General features: G+C 35.7%; 1 long non-coding RNA gene across 2 annotated transcripts; it reads left to right on the top strand.

The window, feature by feature from the left end:
- The first annotated feature begins 1,739 nt into the window (after positions 1-1,739).
- LOC308188328 lies at positions 1,740-21,480 on the top strand. 2 transcript variants are annotated; one of them, XR_013945411.1, is made up of 3 exons: positions 1,740-2,319; positions 12,273-12,463; positions 17,553-21,480. It is a non-coding gene; the product is annotated as an uncharacterized lncRNA (long non-coding RNA). The 2 variants fall into 2 exon arrangements; XR_013945412.1 differs by lacking the exon at positions 17,553-21,480 and having other exon boundaries at positions 12,273-13,366.
- The last annotated feature ends 731 nt before the right edge of the window (positions 21,481-22,211 follow it).

The raw sequence follows: 22,211 nt of genomic DNA, 5'->3' as shown, positions 1-22,211 counted from the left end.
TTGTACCAAATTAGAAAAGAAATCCCTTCATTAAAATCAAAATAATCTTGCTAACTAAGTTTCAGTGAGAATTAAGTGCAAATTGAAGCAAGCAGGCTGCTGCAGCCATGGTAGGAGCCAGCCCTGGTGAGCCATGCCAGGCTTCATGGCATTGATTCAAGTAGCGACAAAAGAACCTTTCCAGTAACCCACTGAGAGCAGCTGCTTCTCCAAGGGCTGAGCCAAGCCACCCCTGATTATCTTCAAGAGCAACCAGCAGTGAGCTGGAGCTCTATCCCGATGGTCTGCAGTGCCCCACAAGGGTTGGGATATGCCTTATCCAAACATCTTTTTCTTTCCTGTTTCCTTGCGGGATCAAGTCCCAGAAGCAAGACGTTTGGCAGTTTCCTCCTTGTCCAAGTTAATCAGCTTCTAATCCCACATCCTTTTAGGCCACTTCAAGGTATGGTTATATTTAGGAATATGGCTCATCTGCTTGAGTGGCCTGTGCTGAGGAGGTGGCCCCGTCCGGGCTCCCTGAGCATGCCCTTTCTTCTGCCTTTCCTGCAGGAGCTGGCCTTCACCTGAACGTGTGCTGAGCCTATCAAGGAGTCAGACAATCCTTCTGCCCAAAATAAGTAGTTTCTGGCTGTTCCATTTGAATTCACGTGCGCAGGACTACTCCAGAGTTGTTACACAATAGCTGAGGGTGAAACACTGAGATACCTTAGAATTTGATGAGCTGTTTCTGCTGTGCTCTAAGAACACTGATTCTATGAATATCACCTCTCTTACAATCACTGCCAGAAAATATTATTGCTTAACAATCAAATAATAAGCTCAGCCTAAGAACCTCTTTCTTAGCTATTATTTCAATCATCACTACAGAAACATGATTTAGAACAAAACACCAAGTTACAGTACACAATAACATCTATAGTCCACAGATATCGTGACTAACAGATCTGCATGCAAAACTGGTGTTAAAAGAATGTTTTTTTTTTTTTTTTTTTCAAAGCTGTAGTCTTTAAAATCAGATGGTATTACTAAAGTTAAACAAGAGTATTTAACCTTTTCAATATCTTCATGTGCTTTCTGTCTTCAGCTGCCTGGAAACACGCAATTTCTTAGATATGGTGATGTATGAATACTGTATTTTCACTACTTAAATTTATTTCAGATATAATCTACCTACTAATGTGTAATAGGGTTGTGAACCAAGAAGGATTATTAAACTGTAAAGTTTTCATAATAAATCAACTAAATTAGAAATACGAACAGTAAGTTTTTTTTCTTCTTTTTTTTTTTTTCTGTTATCTACTCTTGTAAAGTTATCAGTATTTATACCAGCATTTCCCAAACAGAGCATACTTAAACCTAAAGTCCTCGTAGCCAGCAAAATGTTTGATTTAAGGGAACATTCATGATTTTATTCTCAGCATGCTTCAAAATCAGTCTATGCGCAAAAATTATAACTACCCTGCATTTTGCAAAATAGCATACCTAAATGTATGCCCTGCACAACTGAAAAAGAACTGGTCAAAAAGGTGACCCAAAAGAGTTGATTTTCCCTTTAAGCAGTAGCTGCTTGTTACTGTTGCTGTTCCTGGTCAGTGCCAAGGAGCCACACCAGGCTAGCTCCCACTTGGCAAGGTTCCTCCTTGAGCAGACCTCCAGCCTGCACAGAGATGGCAAGGGCTAAAATATAGGAGTGGTCCTGTGTGATGGCTCATTTTTGTCAGGAGGTTATGGTGGGAAGACTCAATAACTGTCAAGAGGAAATATATGAGAAGAGAAAGAAAATATCCAGGGAGGAGTGTGTGTGGGAGGAATATAAAAACTGGGCAGTATAATTGTTCATGGGCTGGGAGGAATGAGGATGATCAGCTACCAAAAAATCCCAAGAAAGTCCAAACAAAACAGCAAGAGGAATCTGGCTGGCTCCTCCCTGCAGCTGTCCCTGTAGGCTGGAGGTTGGGGTGGAGGGAAGGAGACTGGAAATTTGGACTTTTGTCTTACTGTCTCAAAGAAGAGGGACTACTCTACGCATTTTGAACTCTGTTGAATGAAATGAAATCAAACTGTTCTGCCATAGGTTGTTATGAAGAATACTTTCATTGTCTTTTATGACAGAGTTGTATGTTGGGCATCTTCACCACCCAGCCCTGAAAGATCTGTATTTCCTCATGTGCACCGTGAAGAGCCCACACTGTGAAGCCTGATGACTTTGGTGGAGGTTTTAACTCTTGCAGGTAGTAGTTAGGGCTGGGATTCTTCCCACTTCATTTTAGATGACCAAAAGACAGGCCTCCAGCCTCGAATTACATCTGGAATCAGCAAGTAAGTGTATCCCTTCTCTAAAGGAATGAAAGGGCTAAAGGGGCAAAGAAGGCAAACTTCTGTATTTACCTTTGAATATGGCTTACTTTCCCTTAATCAATTTAGCATCCATTTCTGGCATCACCTTCTTCTAAACCCATCCAACCAAGGATAAATCAACAATGGCAATTATGAACAATTACCTTTATTTTGAAAATTGAGTTAAATATTGAAGCACCTTTAGTAGAAGAACAAAAAAATTTAATCTTTAAGTGTATCCTTTATGTTTAATTAAACCACCCTTCTGGAGTCCACAAAACTTATAGTACAACCCTAACAAAACCGCAGATCTTCAAGAACTGGGATAGTCAAAGGAAGTAAAAAAAAAAAATGAATTTCTGTTGAGCAGAATCATGAAAAAATATTTTCTTGTTCTGAGGCCAGTTCTGTTACAACTGAGTACCAGCTGGCCTTGTTTGAAGTCAGTGATAATATTCCCATTAAGATTATTTTAGTGTTCTAACAGTTAAGTACAGAACTACTGGAAGGGCTTGTAACAGCGCAATGGAACACTGGGTTTAGATCTTTCTATTAAAATGATCTAATTTCTCATTAATACAGCCAGCAATTAATTGGCACCAATAAGTGATGGAAATAAATCAATTGAATCAATGTTCAAAATGTGTCATTTCTCAGAAACCTGAATTTTAATGAAAAGTAATAACATACTCTGACACTTGAACTTGTCTGATCTCCATTCTATTCACACTGAATATGTTAGTTCTTTAAAACACGTGTATAATTTTAATTACACTGTACCATTTTAATATTCTAGCCTTAAACCTGAAACAGTGTATGTAGGAGAAGGCACTGAAAGAAAAACAAGAGAAGCTTTAACTTTTCCCAGAACATAATAAATTAAATAAATTCATATTCAGACCACCTACATGTCCAAAGTTGTTGTTGCAGTAACTCCTGCATCTCAGTTCAGGAATGTAACAAAACACTTGTACTGCAGACAATCCAGAGGTGCAGGAACCTTTATCTCCATACAAGTAATATATGGCTGGATGACATTTCTGACCCTAAACTTGCCGGTTGTTGGAAGTTACCTCATGGTGCTTCCATCACCTAAAAGTAAGACATCTTTGTAACCATCCAGCCTTTCCTGGAGGCAAAGAAGGAATCATTGGTATGCTCCTTGACAATTCCCAGAAACAACATTTCCAGGAGGAGATGTGACTGATCAGTCTCTCTCTCTTCATAGGGAACCTCCATAGAGACCACAGAGAGCAGGTGTTTAACTGTTAGATGGCAAAACTGGGTGAAACAAATTCCCAGACAGGTGGTAGACAGTTGAAAAAGCCCTGAAATTAGTACATACTGCTTATGGCTTGAGAGATGCATTAGCCTGAGTCCTAGTTTTGTTTGGAAAAAAAGGATTTTTTTTTTCAACATATATACACAGAGATAAAGTACCTTCAAAGCCTAGTGGTCTTGTTTTTCATATTTATCTCCTTTTCACCTTCATCTGAGATTCATAAATATATGGATACGTATTTATAAGATAAGCATGATCTTTTCTCCGATATTATAATCATCTGGGTTATAAACCTCAAGTGGAAATGGTTACCACTTTGCCATGCTCGGATATTTGTATTCTAATATAAGCAGGCAAAAGCAAGTCATTCTTTGAAAGGGTCATTCCTTTGAAAAGAAGAGGCAGCTCCACATCTGCCTGCAGAGCATTCCCCAGCTCCCGGTTATTTCAAACCTGAGGTCCACCTTTGTGCACCAGATATCTCATATTTCTGTTTTCCTCACACTCATCATAATTTCATACACAAGGTAGTTGGCTTTGCTCTGCAGCTGGCTGATTAATCTTAATTAATAAGTTAATTAGTACTTAATAGGTGTTTACTTTCAACTTTTGAGTTTGGTTTCCCTGTTTAGTTTTGTGTATTTGGTGAAGGGTATTGAGGGTATTGTCCTTCCAGGTTGTCATCTAAAAAGAATCAGTTTTCTTACAACAGAATGATTTGTATCTCTTATTAATACTTCCTAAATTGAAAAGATCATTCAAGTCCCTTGTTAGCTGAGCACACAAAACCACCTAGAGATAAAAGAAATTGTACAGATCAAGAATGAAAATTTTATTTTATTTTTTTAAAATTCATCTTATCACTCTTGAAACGTGATCAGAGTGCTTTAAGGGAAGCATGGCCATCCTTGCCTTGCAGAGGCTGGCTGATCACATCAGGACCAGGTAGCCTTCTGGAAGTGCCTGTGTTTCATCAAATACAACGAAGTATACTTGGGGAGGATGGATAGGATCGAGGGAAACAACCTGCGTTAGCAAGAATCATGCCTATGATTTTGCTTTGCCTTGCTTTTTCCACATGTGATGGAGAGACTATCACTAACACACACACATTCAGAAATGTTATATTTTTACACATGAGGTTATAACAACTAGCTATTCATCATTAAATTGAATGGAACTACAAACTTTTTATAAATACATAAATGTGAAAACAGGCACAGTTTTTATCTCATGCTCCCCAAAGACCTAATATATTCACTCTGGTTATGAATCCTGAGAGGTGGGTCCAAGGAACATGGAGGAGTATTATATTTAATTTACTGTTTTGTTATAAAATGTTGCATTATGTAAGTATTTATTTTGTAAGTCTGAATAGTAAATATACATTTCTCTGAGGAAATTCTTAAAAATTTAATACACCACCCAGATACGTAAACAAAGGATAAGGTGAGTCTCAAGATACAGAATGAAAATAGAGATTAAAACGTATATATATATATATATATATATTTTAGGGAAAGGAAAGGAAGGGAAGGGAAGGAAGGGAAGGGAAGGGAAGGAAGGGAAGGAGGAAGGAAGGGAAGGGAAGGGGAAGGGAAGGGAAGGGAAGGGAAGGGAAGGGAAGGGAAGGGAAGGGAAGGGAAGGGAAGGGAAGGGAAGGAAGGGAAGGGAAGGGAAGGGAAGGGAAGGAGGAAGGAAAGGAAAGGAAAGGAAAGGAAAAAGGAAAGGAAAGGAAAGGAAAGGAAGAAGGAAAGGAAAGGAAAGGAAAGGAAAGGAAAAGGAAAGGAAAAGGAAAGGAAAGGAAAGGAAAGGAAAGGAAAGGAAAGGAAAGGAAAGGAAAGGAAAGGAAAGGAAGAGAAAGGAAAGGAAAGGAAAGGAAAGGAAAGGAAAGGAAAGGAAAGGAAAGGAAAGGAAAAGGAAAGGAAGAAAGTGAAAGGAAAGGAAAGGAAAGGAAAGAAGGAAAGAGAGAAGAAGGAAGGAAGGAAGGAAGGAAGGAAGAAGGAAGGAAGGAAGGAAAGAAGGAAGAAGGAAGGAAGGAGGAGAGAGAAGAGAGAGAGAGAGAGAGAAAGACAGAAAGACAGAAAGACAGAAAGACAGAAAGACAGAAAGAAAGAAAGAAAGAAAGAAAGAAAGAAAAAAGAGAGAGAAAGAGAGAAAGAGAGAAAGAGAGAAAGAGAGAAAGAGAGAAAGAGAGAAAGAGAGAGAGAGAAAGAGAAAGAAAGAAAGAAAGAGAAAAAGAAAGAAAGAAAGAAAGAAGAAGAAAGAAGAAAGAAAGAAAGAAAGAAAGAGAAAGAAAGAAAGAAAGAAAGAAAGAAAGAAAGAAAGAAAGAAAGAAAGAAAGAAAGAAAAGAAAGAAAGAAGAAAGAAAGGAAGGAAGGAAGGAAGGAAGAATCTCCAGATCAAAGGAGAAGTCATGTTCTGACTTGTATAGTATTTCTACAGCATCCTGGGGATCACAGGGATATTTTTGGAATGCTTTCCTATTCAATTCCATCAGAATTGAATTACTTCTGATATTTTGGCCACTTTGGATACTTATGATACTCTTGGCCAGATATGCTGGATCCTTAATGCTTCATGTTTTGGTGGATAAATGGCAATGTGAGATCACAAATGGGGAATATTGCCAGATTTACCTGCTGCCATCCTTTTCTGGATATTTCCAAAGTGTTCCTGTTTTATTCAATTGCATTTCTAAATTATTTGTAAGATATGTAATACGATGCCTTGCTCTTGCTGTAATCAACTAGCTTTAGAGAGGTCAGGATTTAATCCAGAAACTAAGTCAAAGAATAAAATACCTTAAAGTATAGAAAAGATTTTTGCAGGTAAACTTATAAACTTTTAGTCAGATTCAATGACTTTACATAATGAGTACCATGTGATTTAGGAAAGCAAATGTACTAGCTTGAGTTTTGAATTTCAATACTTTTAAAATTTGCAAAAATTTTTGCAGAAGAAAAATAAATTTACAGAAAAGCAAAGTTCATAACCCGAAAATTTGGAAAGCAGCCATAAAAACATCTAAGCAGCAATCTACCAGGAAACAATTATTCAAGATGAAATACAATGGATTCACTGAACTATCATCTTCAGTAAATAATTTGACCAGATCTCCAGGTAATCTGACACTAATTAAAAAAAAAAAAAAAAAACAACTAAATCATGCTTGTTGTAAAATCTTCTATTTTATTTACTCTTCCTTGTTAAAATGTTCACAGATAATTTTCATTGGTAGCAATTTGGTGTTAGTAGATAACCTACAATTTATTACTAGGCTCATGCCATATTGCTTTTCCGGCTTGCAGAAACCTATTTCTTTCATGCATAACACTTTTTCACTTATCACCTCTTGAGACTGCTTAAGCAACTGTGATTCAATTAAACCCATGTTCAATGGCTGTTCCAATGTTTTGCACTTGGCTGATAAAAGAAAAAGATGGGATACATTACTGTTATCTACTGACTTTTTTTTTTTTAATTTATGGTTTTAACCTGTAAGTCTTTAACAATCACCTTAATTTTGTGTGTATATGTGGAAAGTGCTGAGCTGATAAAAGAAAGCTACAAGTGCAATCTATATTGAGATACGAGTTTTAAAAAGCTTTAACATTTTATCTGTTTATGTTAGTGAATTTATGGTTTGTGACTTTGTCAATTCTGGAGAACAATGTTCCCTCCTTATATGCATAGTAGGGATGTGATGAGAACTGGTAAAACAATCTTCCCTAAACTGGAATAGCCCCCAATGCTGTTTTAAGGGATTTTTATAACAATTCAGTCTCATGCATTTCCGCTGCTTTGCCAAATTCCTGTGACAGGCTTTCTGGCAATAACATAATTTCAGTTCATGATATCAACACATCAGAGAAAAAAAAAAAGTCTTTAAAATTTGTGATGGTGGGAAAAATAAATTAGTCAACTGTGTGCTGAGTTGTCCAAGGTCATGTAGAAAGTCAGAGCCAGAAACCCCAAGAATCTTCTTTCTTTCTCTGTATTGGGATAGGCTGGATTTGAATACAGAGGGGAGTGCGCAGAATTTCACTGTAACATAATCCAGCTGAGGGGAATGAATAACAAAAAGACAGATTAAAATGATTCTCTAAGATACAAAAGGCATTAAAAATAGCATGATTGCATTATTTTCACTCCCTATTTAATATGCTGGATGGCACTCATGCTTTGAAATAGGGAGAGAAACTCAGAAGACAAAGTAGAAGTGTAGACAATGAAAAGTACCTGAGTGCTTACTGTGCTGTGTATTTCCTGGGTTCATCTGAATGATAGCTCTTGAAGCTGTTATTTTTCAGGGGCTCACAGGAATAAGGCAAAGCAATGCTTGTTTTCAGCTTTTTATTAATTAATTTGTGCAAAAGCCTGTCTTCAGGCCTTTATCAAAAGCATGGCTATCAAGATATCTCCTTGGAATCAAAACTCTAAAGCTTCCTGACATGAACAGTGCTGTATGAGGCTCCTGTACACACAAAATCCTCCCTCACAACCCACAGAAATGGTAAGGTGAATTTACAGAGAGAGCAGAACGTTCTTGGAAAGAGAAGTATAAAGTACTCACTGAAACAATAAGTTAGAACTGTTGGATATTTTTCCCCCCCTTTTAAAGACATTCTTTTTCTAAAAGTAGAAGAGAATTTTGTAGGCTTCATGTAAGTTTTGTTTTTAAGGATGAAAATTCTGTTTCCTTAACAACTTCAAAATTCTGGCTAGAAGACTGCCAAATAGTGCTTGGTTAAAGATATAATATGGATAGTCTGTTTTGGGGTCATTACTCAAACTGGCATCTGAGTAGAAAGAGGAGACACCAAGAAGCTCATTCTTCAAGGTACTTTCAGGAAAAGCTACTTTCCTTCCAAGCTCCTCCCGGTCATCAGCTGCCCACAGAAATGTCCAGTGAACAGGCAGGACTTCTCAACTCTCAAAGAGATTTTACTATCTCTACCTAACCCTAGTTATCTCCACTGTCAAATTATGCTATACAGTATTCAGAATCTGTGATGTGCTGCCTTGTAACCTTTACCAGGAGCCACCATCTAGCAGCTGCCACACAGGAGGTGAAATTCTCATCCTACACATGAACCTGGCTTCAGTTCCTAGACATGACTTGACAGTGTGTTCAGCAGGTAGTGTTGATATAGCAGGGACACCTGAGCAATCAAGTGAAGGAGGGAACCAGCAGGACTGCAGTGAAGTTACAGTATTCTAGAGACTTTTGTTAGGAATTTCTCCTGAGGCTGACATGAGAATTAACCACCGAAATACAAACATTCTTTCTTTCTTTCTTTTTTTTTTTCTTTTCTCAAATCCATTTTCACAATCTTTGTCATCACTGATGACAGCCAAGGAAAGATGAGGACTTCCTTCCTTCCTTCCTTCCTTCCTTCCTTCCTTCCTTCCTTCCTTCCTTCCTTCCTTCCTTCCTTCCTTCCTTCCTTCCTTCCTTCCTTCCTTCCTTCCTTCCTTCCTTCCTTCCTTCCTTCCTTCCTTCCTTCCTCCCTTCCATTTTATTATTGTTTATTTTATTTTATTTTATTTTATTTTATTTTATTTTATTTTATTTTATTTTATTTTATTTTATTTTATTTTATTTTATTTTATTTTATTTTATTTTATTTTATTTTTTTACCTAGGCCTCTCTTCTGTGTTGTTGCAGCTCATCTTCTTGTTTTCCTGGTTTATTTTAGCCAGCTATTTGGATATTCTTTATGTTTTACTTTGTACTGAGCTATTGCTTTCTGGCTGGGGCTCCCACCTCTAATTTTGTATATAATGAACAAAATAGAAGAAAAACAAACATAATAGTAAAATATGTCATTATCTTTTGCATATTTTCTATGCTTTTTGCTGATCATATATGCATCATTTGTAGTGCTGCCAAGAACATCTGAGCCTCAGTAAACTACCTTTGGGATTGTAATTCCTTTATGATCTATTTTCCTTTTTCATTTTGGTCTGAATAGTTTAGTTCTGCACCTTGGAAAAGATACAGGCAAAGGTCTTTGGACTAAGTTTCTGTTCAATTAACATCAAGCATTTCACATACCATTGGGTACTGGCATAACACATTTTGAGCTGGCAATTGGCCTTCAGAACATAAATCTAATTAACTTATTTTCTTTTTCAGCTCCTATCTTACTCGGGCAGCAAACACTATTATCAGAAGTCAATGCTATACTAACAATAGATTATGCTCGAAGAAGAGTAATAGATGCATCAAGTTCATTCATCTATCTATCTAGTTATTTATCCTACATGTATTACTAGAACACCTCTACTAAACAAAATTCACTATACATAGTTTTCTTACCTTTAGTCCTTGCATATGGAGATATAGTCATATTTTTTGTTGGTGGTGGTTGGTTGGTTTTTGTTTTTGTATTTTTCATGAGAAGAAGAAAGAGGGATGTGATCTGCATTATTCATAAGGGAAAAGTATGGACAAGAGGTGGGTTTGGTGAATTGAAGGAAATCACTGGGAAAATCAGTAATTAAACTTAACAACATGCAGTATGTACATAAGAGTTCAGTATGTCTCTCTCTGAAGGGCTGTATTTCAAAAGAGGCTGTCACGGTCAAAGACAACAATGCTAGCTTTTAAAATCTCTCCAGTGTAGATAGATATCTGTACTGTAGAAAACTGTACCTAACAGCATATTCCTTTCTCCTTTTGCAGAATGCTGTAAGAAGCAGCTGCTCATAGAAAGCATCTCTTCTCATCCTGAGGAACAGGTTTAAAATTAATCAGATCAAATGTGATTTAGTAATGCTTTTTTTTTTTTTTTTTCTCTCCAACAACAGTAAAAAGAATCTGGCTGAGTATCTAAGATGATACTGTTGGCCGCTGCGTCAATGCTTAAAAGTTCACTGAGATGAATCCCACTGATGATCTTATTGAAGCTGGAGTATTACACTATTTTTGATGTTTTGATAGAGTTGTGTTTCAAGACATGACATGCCTCATGCTGAAACTGGTGCACATGTTTTATATTCAGGATCTTTAACAACTCTGCAGTGGATAAAAATCAAATACTGACCAGTATGCTTCAATACAAATATGAGATTTAATGATATATTTGAGTATACCAAATATCAAATATTTAAGTGAATCAATGAAGATTATGAATAAAGGTAGCAAGATATAAAAATGATTTCAAAGAAAAAATACCTTTTTTTTTATAATGGAGTCAAAAATAATAGCTAATGTATTTATATATGTACATGTGCGTGTATCTTAGATACGGACTTAGAGCTGTAAATCAGTAGGTGAAGAGAACATTGTCAATTGCTGAGAAATGTCAAGAGTTACTTGTATTGATCCTGACCATTTCAACTGTTGAATTAGAATTCACTTAACTAAAATAATAATATTTAAAATATTGAGCTGAAAATCCCTGAAGTCCGTCCAGATGTGGAATTTCTAAATAAAAGAAGCAGTTAAGGTAGTAAAAACATAAAGAAGTATAATATAAATCCATCACTGTTGGGAACTGAGATTAGAGCAGATAGTACAGCAAATCTCTTTGCCATCTGCTCCTGCAGTATCTTGACCAGGTTGCAAGGCAGACAGCATCCTCCCTTTTGTCCTATTAAAAGTGACATGTGCTGTCTTCTGCATCAAGGTATTTGATACAGTCCAAGCTTCACACATTCTGAATCTAAATTAAATAGAACAAACTTGGACTGAGCCATAGGAAGTTATTCTTCAAAGGTTGTCCATTGAACCATTGAACTCAATAAAGTTAGACTCAGAGAAGGCAGGGAACTACAGGAACTAGTCCTAAATGAGTTAATTTGTGCATTGGAAGACAGTGATGTGGGCTTTTTCCCATAGTTTTTGATGCCAATAAAGAAACTACTATGTTCCAAGTCTCTAAGGTAGTTGATTTAAAGTTAACGTGGGTATTTCTACATGCCTTTTTCTGCTGAAGTGTAGCCATGTCTTCAGAAGACTTATGCAAACTGTAGTAGAGGATGTTTACATACATGTAAAAACACTGCAACAGAAATATATTCTGTGGGGAGAAAAAAAAAAAAAGTAAAAAGACAAGCAAAATAATTTATCTGCACACATCTTGCTATTTTTAACCTGACCTCCTCTAACAAAATTAAAAAGCTTGCTGACGTTGTTTTTTAAGTGAATTTTCTTGGTATTTCTGTATACACTCAAGATATCTATATGCATCACTTGAAAATACCCTTTCCTTAACAAGAGTCATTACTGAAATATTTTAAAATGTTTTCTTAAAATAATACGAAATTATATTTATTTATTTATCTATTTATTCAGAATTTACAGAGCTCTATCAGGGACCAAACATCACTTCATTATCGGGTTTTTAGTGCTAAAGATTACAGTCTCAGAACAAAGGTTCTCATATCTTGGCACTTAACATTTTGGGAACTGTGTCTTTAACAAACCTGTGTTGTTACATACCTGAGAAAACATTTAAGAAATATTTAAAAAGTAACATTATTTAAACAAATCTCCATTTTATTTAATGGATATCAGCAAAAGGAAGGTGCTTTGCGAAACCCATTTGCCCAACAGATGGTCTTTCAGTGTTCTTTTTTCTTTTTCTTTCTTTTTTTTTTTTTCCCCATTGTCTTTTCGAATTGACAAATACCTTGTCTAAAGAACAGTGAAGGAGGTGTGAAGAGATGAAGCATACAAGTGTACTTATCACTGTCTGAGTGCTATATTAAGAAGGCAAAAAGAAATCAGAGAACCTTCGCTACACAAAGCCGAGTTCAAGGGATGACGTTCTGTTAACAGAAAGAACAGAAGTGAACGAGCAAATCTCACCCATGAAAGAGCGGAGACTAAAGGTGAGGGCTAAATGAGCATCTGAAATACAAGGTCTACATCAAATAGATGGAAATAACTCTGCTGTAAGTACTTCATAGGCTCCTATATCATTTTACCATTTTCTTTGTTTCTTAATTGTGCTTCTCCTTCCTGAGAAAACCTCAGCTTCTTTCCTTACTAGAATGCCACTGTTTCTGTGTGCTTTTGTTTTTGTTTTTAATTTCATGTTACATTATGAGACTTTATTTTTAATTTACAAAACAGAGCAAAAAAAATCAATATGAGGCTACAGAATCTCCCATGGCAGAGTCTGTACATACTGGATGGTTATTTCTTAACATCAATAAATCAAAAAAGGTTGAAAATCTCTGATGCAGGAGAAATGATAAGTCTATAAAATACTTCCAGGAAGAAAAATCAAAATCAGCTAGTGCACTATTGAATTAACTACTCCCAAAAGCTGTTATTAGCTGCAGATGTCCCTTGATGAGGTGTACTTTTGAGGTGGCAATGCTTTACCTTGCTGTCTCATTCCTCTTGATGCTAGCAGCATTACCACTTTCTGACCTTGTAGGGCAGGATTTCCAGCTGGTAAAATGTAGTCAGCCTTTCTGACTCTTAATTGTCTCTGTAAAGAAATCAGCCAGCATAATTACTTTTGTATTCTAAAGGCACTTTCACCTTGGCTTCCCCTTTCGAACTGTGTAATTCAGCATTGGGCAAACAAAGTAAAGTTAGCAATGCATTGTTAGAAAGTAACTCTTCTGCTGCTGTGCAGTGGTGTAGGTTCTTGGGGAAAGAGTAATTTGTATTTCCTTTATATTTAAGGATGGGATGCAGCTAAAGAATGAGCCTTTTTTTTTTTTTTTTTTTTTTTTGTTCAACATTAAAACAAAGGAAGAGGAAAACAAAGAGTTAATGAATCACAGAGAGCAAAGCTCAGTCCTGCTGTAATTCCACTAGAATTTCTGGCCAAGATGCATGTTTTTTGTCAAAGACACCAAAGGTACTGCTAGAACCTAGTATATGGTATATGATGTCAGATTCTTTTCTATGCCAAAAAAACACATTGCCTTTTTTTCAGGTGACCATTTCCTAAGGCCTCATACAATACCCAGAAATACAGAACACTTATTACAGTCATTATATGTCATGGGTTTTTCATTATAGTCTTTCTGCCTATTGTCTGGTCCTTGCAGTAACACAAAGCCCATAATTTTTATCATTTTATCATTTAAATATTTTATTTTTTATTATCAGGTGTTGGAAACTGATTTTCATTTGCTGAACTGTCAATGAGTATATGTATGGAGAGACCACTTCCAGCTCAATAAACGCAGCTGGGTGTATGTGCATGTGTATACCAGAATGAAGTAAACCCATTCTCTATGTACGCAAGTCACTGGGGCTTTTGAACCAAGCCAGTGAAAGACGACAGCTGGGAAGGCCTTGTGGCAGCCAACCCTGGAAAAGTTAACAGAAACAGCTAATGAAAGTCTGGCCAAGTCAGCAACAACACTATCCCAGTTGCGACCATAGTGCTACGTACTGCCAGCAGAGTAGATTACAGTGCTTGGTTTATGAGCTCCTTGGCTGCCAGGCAGGCTTTGTGTGTGGCCACATACCTAGCAAGGAGTCTTTGGTGAAGAAGGGAGGGGTACTGATGCTAATGTGCAATGCAGGAACAAACAGATGAGAATCTTCAAAATTGGGGTGTTTCCCTTAGATACCGCTGCCTGTTTCTCAGAAGCGGCACAGCAAGGCTGATCTTCTGCTCAGTGTGGTCAGAGTTTCAGTTGTACGCATTGGTCAATGAGCTCTGTAATTAATGTGGCTACATTAAAAAAAGCAGCTGTTGGATCCACATTTTGCCCTCAGATGCATGTGTGTGGCTTCCGTGCTTCAATGGGAACAGTGCACGCATAGCTGGGGAGAGAATCTGGCTGCATGTGTGTACACATATGCGTACATATGCTTCTCTGTATATATAGTGCTAATAAAGAGAAAGAGAAATATTTTTTTCCTGAATGATAATTTCCATTAATTTCCCATTTCCATACCGTACAAAATGTTCTTATTTCTCAGTTTCTCTGCAGAACCCTGGGCTTTGGTGTATAGCAGTCTTCTTCAGGAAGCATGTAGGGCACTTGGTGATTGTTCTGGCCAAAGCTGTGGGATTGTTCCCATCTTTTGTCCTAACCTCTAACTGAACCACAGCCTAAACTGTGTGGAAATGTTGAAAGTAAATTGTGAAAGAGAAAGGGAGACAGAAAGGAAGTCAGGAAAGCAGGAAGAGAAGAGAGGAGAAAGAAAAAGACCAAATGTTCTGTTTGTGTCTGAGACAGGAAACAGCAATACCAAAATATCCCAGAAAGGCTATTCTCTATTCTTGCTGTACTACTGACCCAGCCAAAACCAAGTACTTCTGGAAATCTTTCAAGAAATTCTGTTTGAGTTATTTCCAGTCATGCTTCCAGACCAGAGAGGCTTGGATAAGGCATTCAAAAGTCTGAACGCTTATCAGCTGCTTCTTGCTTTGGTCTCTCCTCACCTCTGTGAGAGCCTCATCTTCAACTCTCTGTAGATGTGGCACTTTCTTCTGCAGGGATCTCTGACTGGTTCTCTACTTATACAGGTCAGGCAGCTGAAAGAAATGAGTTTAGTCAACCATGTTTTAGCTTGGTTCACTATGTTTTAGTTTTTCTAACTGTAAAGCAAAGTGTGTTAAGTAAAGCAATATGTTAAGCAGTGCCCTATAACTGAGCAAGCACTGATGGTGATATTTTCCTTCCTCCCCTTGTTCCTTTTTGTGCACTGCAACATTTTTAAAATCAATATGTACCCTCTTTGACATGGGGATCACAGCTTTTTGAGTAATATAACTAGGTAATTTTCTGTTGTTGCAGAAGTGGTGTTGCATTTTTCTTCTCTCTGAAGTTCCCTCTGTATATCTGCTTGCAGCTGTACTTGTAGTTTAGGAAGTAGCTGATTGTTATTTTTTTATTTTTTATTTTTTCTCCAGATTAGAACTAATAATATGAATAACTTCTCCTCTTTAAACTAAGGGAGCATTCTCCCTAACCTCAGTCTTCACATGGTCATTCATGTTTGGTTAGCATCTGGGACAGAGTGTGGTTCATTTCATATGTTAACTGAACTGCTTTTCTCAACCCTAATTATCTTAAAGGCTTAACTTAAAAAAAAAAAAAAAAAGTGAGTTTGATTAAAACCAGAAATGAACATTGTATCTCTTTATCTCTTTCATGGATATTTTTCTGTTTCAAGAAAAAAAATAAAGAGCTTAATCCTTTGCACTATATATTTGAGGTATGGAATCCATAACTAAGAAGAATTATTTCCATAATCTAACAAATGGTTCAGTTTTCATTCTTTCTTGGTAAGTCCTATCTCAGTCAAGATAAGTTGTTTAAGATACAATCTCTTACAGAAGTCTGTCTCAGCAATGTAGCCATATATAACCTTACTTCAAATTATTCAAATCCAACTTGTAATTCTGCTTGTCTGAAACGAGCAGTTGTACATGAGTCATAGATTACATGCTCAGAAAGGACCACTGTGGCTAACTACCTTGACCTGTGACACAGGACATAGGGCTAGGCTGAATTAGACCTTACTGAAGATGGACCATGACTGATAGACTAACCCTTTTAAATACTTTTCTTCCTCGCATAGGCATATGTACACTAAGATCAACTCATACCTTCATTTTATCTTTGTTAAAGTGATTAAGATGTCTGGATTTATTTCATTTAATTATATCTTATTTTACTTTGTTTTGTTTATTATATATTTATAAGTTATATCTTATAAACTAATTATCCTTACAAATCATCTCTGCACTCTATCAATCTTTCTTGAACTACAAGCATAGGAATTTGATTGAGTATTCCAGTAATGTTTACTTTGGGACAAGTACAAAAGTGATATTGACTCTTTACACTTTCCCAGAATCCCCCTGTTACTAAATTCAAGGGTCATCTTAGCCTTTTCAAACAGAATCTCACATGAATCCATTTAGAGCAAGACCATGACCCTGGATCTTTCCAGAATTACTGTTTCCCATGTTAACATCTCCTCTCCTGTTAGTATGGTTTATGTCCTTTATTCCTTATTCTCTCTCTCACTTGATTTTTTCGCTTGTTCATATCAAAACACATGCTGTTTATAAGCTTCTAGTTTATTAAGCAATCAAGTTTGCCCTTTGTCAGAAACATTTCTTTGTTATATGCCAAGCTCTAACTCTTCCTGATATCTGCAAACTTTGTTAATGATGTTTTTATGTTGTCTTCCAGGTCATTGATAAAAACTCATTAAAATATATTACCAATGCATTACCTATGGGATCACACTAAAAGCACACCTGCTTGATGATGATTTCCCTGACATCTGTCACTTAGCTAATGGATAATATATGTACTGTTCACTGTGTTAACGCTGTAGCATTATATACTCTTAATTAAAATGTCCTGATATACAAAGTCAAAGGCTTTACTGAAGTTTAATCATATACTCTAATATTAGTATCTTTGTCAACTTGTAATTTCAATTTGTAATCTAACCGAAAAAAAAAAAAAAGAAAAAAAAAAGGAAACAATGAAAGAAATATTCCACTAGTTTCACAAAATTTATTTTCCAGAAGACTGTTCTGAGTGGCACTAACATTATTTTATTATTTAACAATGCATTCTTTCACAATCTGTTCTACTACTTTCTTTAAGATCAAGATAAAGCTGACAGAGTATCTTTAGGCAGGTCAGCTTGTTTATCCCTTTTAAATATTGGTGCAAAGTTAATTTTCGTACAGTTTCTGGAATTCATCCAGTCTTCCTAGAATTGTTGAAAATAGTAATAACAGATTAGAGACCCTTTCAGTCAGCTCATGGGATTTATATTTTTTACAGTGCTCAAGTCATAGTTCATGTATGTATGTATGCTCTAGAAAACGTTACCTACAAGATCTGGTATGTCTGAGATGGCAAAAATTACAAGTTGTGTAGGTGTTATTAATAGAGAAAAATAAGGTATTTTTTTTTCTCCTATTTCACTAAATCATTCTAATATTTTTACTCCTTTCTTCTTCCTTAATAGGACAAACCTGCCATCTTCTGACATCTTTAAAAGAGAAGGGATCAGTGGTTCGGGCAATTATTCTTGGATTGTAAAAAAAAAAAAAAAATAAAAAATATATAAACTTTTAACTAAGTCTCCTAAATTTCTGGTTCCAACATGATTAATATTCTCTATGTGTTTTTCAGTGTAAAAGCTTGTATAAATAATTATGAATATGTTAGCTAACATTAACTTGAACATGACATCCTCTTCCCAGCTCTCATCTGACCAAGATGATTACTTTTGCTCTCTCTTGCTGGATTTATTCTGCTGCTTTCATGAGCTATTTTTGCTTTTTACCTGGTTTCACTGGGAGCCAATTCAGTTAAACAAAATGGTGTAACATGGACCAGATCATGATTCTAGGGAAGTGAGAAAAGGCAGAGAATGAGAAGGGTGCTGTTCAGGAGAAGTCAGGAAAAAAGGTGAAGGTATGGCAAAGCAGAACAAATGAGAGCTACTCTAATTGGGAATCAGCTGCTATATGCACTCAAGCTATTAAAAATATGTACATATCCATAACAACATATTTTATAACAGAATAGATGGAAGAAAAGGGGAAACAAGACAAAAGACAAGACAAGAACATACTAGCTGGTTTTGAATGCATATTTTACTGTTTTCATAACATATGTACCATCATTTATTAACTACAGATTAGACTTAGACCAAAGATGAACTTCAGGTTATGTACTAAATACATGTTTTAACATATTTTCTTTGCTCATTAGTTATAAGTAGAATGGACAATATTCTACCTATTACCAGTTGCAATTAAAAAAATAATAATTTAGTAAGAATTATAATATGCAACAATATTGCACATATCAGCATCAATATGAAGTGCAAGAGCTACAAAATAGACAACAAATGTCTTAATGGCTAAATGAAATGCCTGGAAGAATAACAGAAATAAATCAATGAATTCAAAATGAAAATTTCATTGTCCTTTGCCACACAGTGAAGTTGTCCTTCATCAACACAATTACAGCACAGATAAATCATAGAGCTAAATATGCTTATAATAAAGAAGTGTTCAGTTTGAGAATTGGGCTCAATTAGAATAATGTTTCCAAAAAGCCGCAAATAATGTATTTGTTAAAAAGTATTAAAGACAGCAATGTGTAGTACACTGTATACATATTGCAGTGCCAAAACAAACATGACCACATAAATGTAAGACTAATTTGGAGAAGCAGTTTCTAGACTGTAATCCTGATGGTGAAACCTGTGATTATGGGTGCAATCCTGCAATCCCCAGCAAACGTACTAGATTTATTCAAGCCAGTAATCAAGTCAGGCATTGCCACATTCTGTCTGTTGCTAAATCCTTCTGACTTACTGCACATAAAATGGCTCAGCTCGGTGCTTTCTACTTTCTTCACAAGACCATTTCTATTGCTTGTTCTTTCCTTGCCTGTTAACGAGTAAAAGAGTGAACATGCAGCATATGGTTTCATCTTAAATTCATCACCTTTCCGGCATTTCTATTTGTTTTCCTTATATTTTCATTCTTTCTCAAGGTTTCTGAACTCATATCGCCAATACTGACTTCTAATGCCCTTTACAGTTCCACTTTTCTGCTTCCTGTAAGTTTTGATTCTGGTCTCTGATCTTTCACCATGACCACTTAACAGAGACCATAATGTGTCATACCAGCCTTGACTTTCTCTTCCATGTTTTCTGTTTTTCTTGTCCTTTCCTTCTTCTCCAGTAGATAAAAAAACATTGTATCTATGAAAAACAACTTCTGACAAGATAATGCCAACAAAACCAGCAGGCTTTAATTGATATCTATACATACTTATATTTATACATGTCCTGATTAGGCTGAGCACTTATTTGGTCCCTCAAGACTAATATGTAATATCTTCCTGTTTGTAAATCTCAATCACTCCAATAATCCAATAGACTTAAAAAAATTATAATAATCTCAAAACCACTGCCTGTGACACCATGTTCAGGTCCCAGAGTTTGTAGACATTTAGAAACCATGTCATAAAAAAATTTCAAACACAAGTCAACAAGAAGGACACAACCTCTGTCTTAGGTCACTGTTGTGACAGAAATTTCAGCTGTTGAAAATAGTTCAAAATATTTCTTGCTACAGAGAAAGAAAAACATTCTAAAGATCTCTGTCCATCTGTCTCTCTCTATAATGATTGGTTCTAGAATGATTCTGGATGCTCGAGAAAAGCTTCAAAGAGTTACTCAAAAAAGCAAGGTAGAGTCCATGTCACCTAAGGTTAATCCTTTGAAAAACAAATAAAATAAAATAAAATAAAAAAGGAGTCTATCTGATTATCTAGACTCCTGTGAAAGTCTGCCTTTCTGTCTTATAAATACTCTCAAAGCATGATTCTTCAAAACAAAATAAATTTGAAAAAAAGGAATGAATCATGTTCTGCTTCTCTCCACTGGCCTCTCCACTGATCTCATCAGTCTATACGATTAAGTTAAAGAAGATACGTAAACATGAAAATGTTAGGTAAGAGTCACATGATTCTAACAGTTACAATGACTTTTTGTTGAGGGAGTAAGTTTCAGGCACTTTTTGTCACTAGAATTAGCATGTTCCATGTGTTCATGTTATGCTGGTTATTTCATATTCACTATATTATATATATATGTACTCTTATATACTATGTTTACTATGAATATAAGAATACAATAGTACTCTTACTGAAGATACGAGTATAAAGACAAACAAAGGTATTTTCTTAGAGGTTAGGGAATTAGATTAAATTTGTAGGAGTTTTCCACACAACTGGTGAAAGTGTATTCAACATGGACTAAGAAAGAAATAGAAAGCAAAATTTATATTTGTACTTCCTTGAGTAATTGTTAGTCAAGCCTACCTTTTTTGACAGCAGTGGCAAAACTGTCAGTGACAAGTGAGCATGAGGGCTTGTGGTGTTTTGTTCTTTTATTTTTTTATTTATTTTTTAATGATTGATAGAGATATCAAAAAGTTATTAAGTATTTAGGGCTTGCTGATTCAATTTCTTGAGAGATTGAAAGGGAAAGAAAAAGGATTATTCTTTTATTCTTTTTCTGATATTTGTGAGACAAATACCCAAGGGAGGGCAGTTGCATCAGATCATCAAGAAAGTGAAAAACAAGAAAAAAAATGCACAAACTCACCAACTGCCTTTCTCTTTAATTCCCTTTCAGTGACTCCACAGTTGAAAATTTAGGAAGTAAATTGAAAATATAAAAATTAGCTTAATGAGCTTTAGAATTAAGGCAACATAGTAAAGAAAACAGCAACTAATCCGATTTACAGAAAAAAAAGGAGGAAAAATAAAATAAAAGAAAAAGAAATCCCCAAAATAATCTTTAAAAATGGATATAGTCTTATTCTGCAAAACTAAGGTCCATATTTTTATCCCACATTTTGACAGCTGCTTGCTGGAAGAATTGTTACTGTGGCTTTATTTTCACTTTTATTTTTTTCTTTGAGACTCATGAATGTACAGATAGTTGAGCAAGTTGTGATTTTTGTGACAAAACTAACATGTTTCTCTTTATATCAATAGTAATTAAATAAACCAATATCTAGCTTAAATTATTGTTTGATCATTTTTCTTCCTCTCTGTGATTGTACAGATATTTCCCAGCACAGGTGGGTTGCTACCATTTTCTGAAATCAGATAGAAGTGATTGATTTTATTAAAACAGAAAAACCAATACACAAACCTATAACAGACAAAAACCCTGGGTTCATGTGATGTAAGGTAATTTATCTGTGTAATGTAATCTCCAAGTGAGGGTTTACAGTCAGTTTGTTCAAGGACAGGTAAATTACTTTAAGAACTTGAAGTCTCTAGAAGACTTTTTATCACATTTTTCACTCTGTGCTGGATAAATTTTAAAGTCCACACACTCTTCTTCTTGATGTTAAGTGCAAAGTAAGGTGAGTGGCACCAAAATATCAGAAAGAGGTTTTTTAATATGAGCTATTAAATTTTCACCTGCCATATCAAAGACTGGGTGAGTGACAAAGTGTGGAGTTAGCAATAACTGTGGAACTTTGTTTCAGAGAATTTGGGAAAAACTGTTAAGTGTTTTTGTTATTAAAATTCATTTTTCTAGATGTTTCTTATGCTAGTATTAGAACTATCAGTGACCTTGGTTATTTTCATAAGTTCAGGTAAACAAAGCTTTAGCAGTTCACTGCTATATTCAGGCAGTGGAAATCTGTTTCAGGCAAGGAATGATTTTGCATTATTGAATTTCAAGTAACCAAGATTTAACTGCATTTTTTTTTAGTTCTAAAGTAAATCAAAATAGGAGAAGAGGTCCTGCTACGGAGAAATCAAGTTAGGCTGTTTGGAATGCTTGATTTGGATGGTGCTCAAGAGATGAGGTGCTTGGTAGAAAATATACTTGAAAATAAAGCCACTGAATTGCTTCACTAACTTCTTAGTTGCCATATAGAAGATATGTCAGTAATTTATTGCATTTTCTCTCATTTACTTTTTCTCCCCTATGTCTATTTTGGGTGCTACTCTTACAGTTTGACTTTAGTTGTGACTGTACTGTCAAACTACTGACAACCAGTTCTAGAGTAATAACTGGGAAAGGGACTTCTAGATCTAAGCGAGTACAATGCATCGTGATGAGCACAGGAAAAGT

The sequence above is a fragment of the Anser brachyrhynchus genome (assembly GCF_964034855.1).
Source record: "Anser brachyrhynchus genome assembly, chromosome: 1".
Taxonomy (NCBI): domain Eukaryota; kingdom Metazoa; phylum Chordata; class Aves; order Anseriformes; family Anatidae; genus Anser; species Anser brachyrhynchus.
Note: the sequence above shows the minus strand (reverse complement) of the source record. Positions and strands in the feature narration are given on the sequence as shown.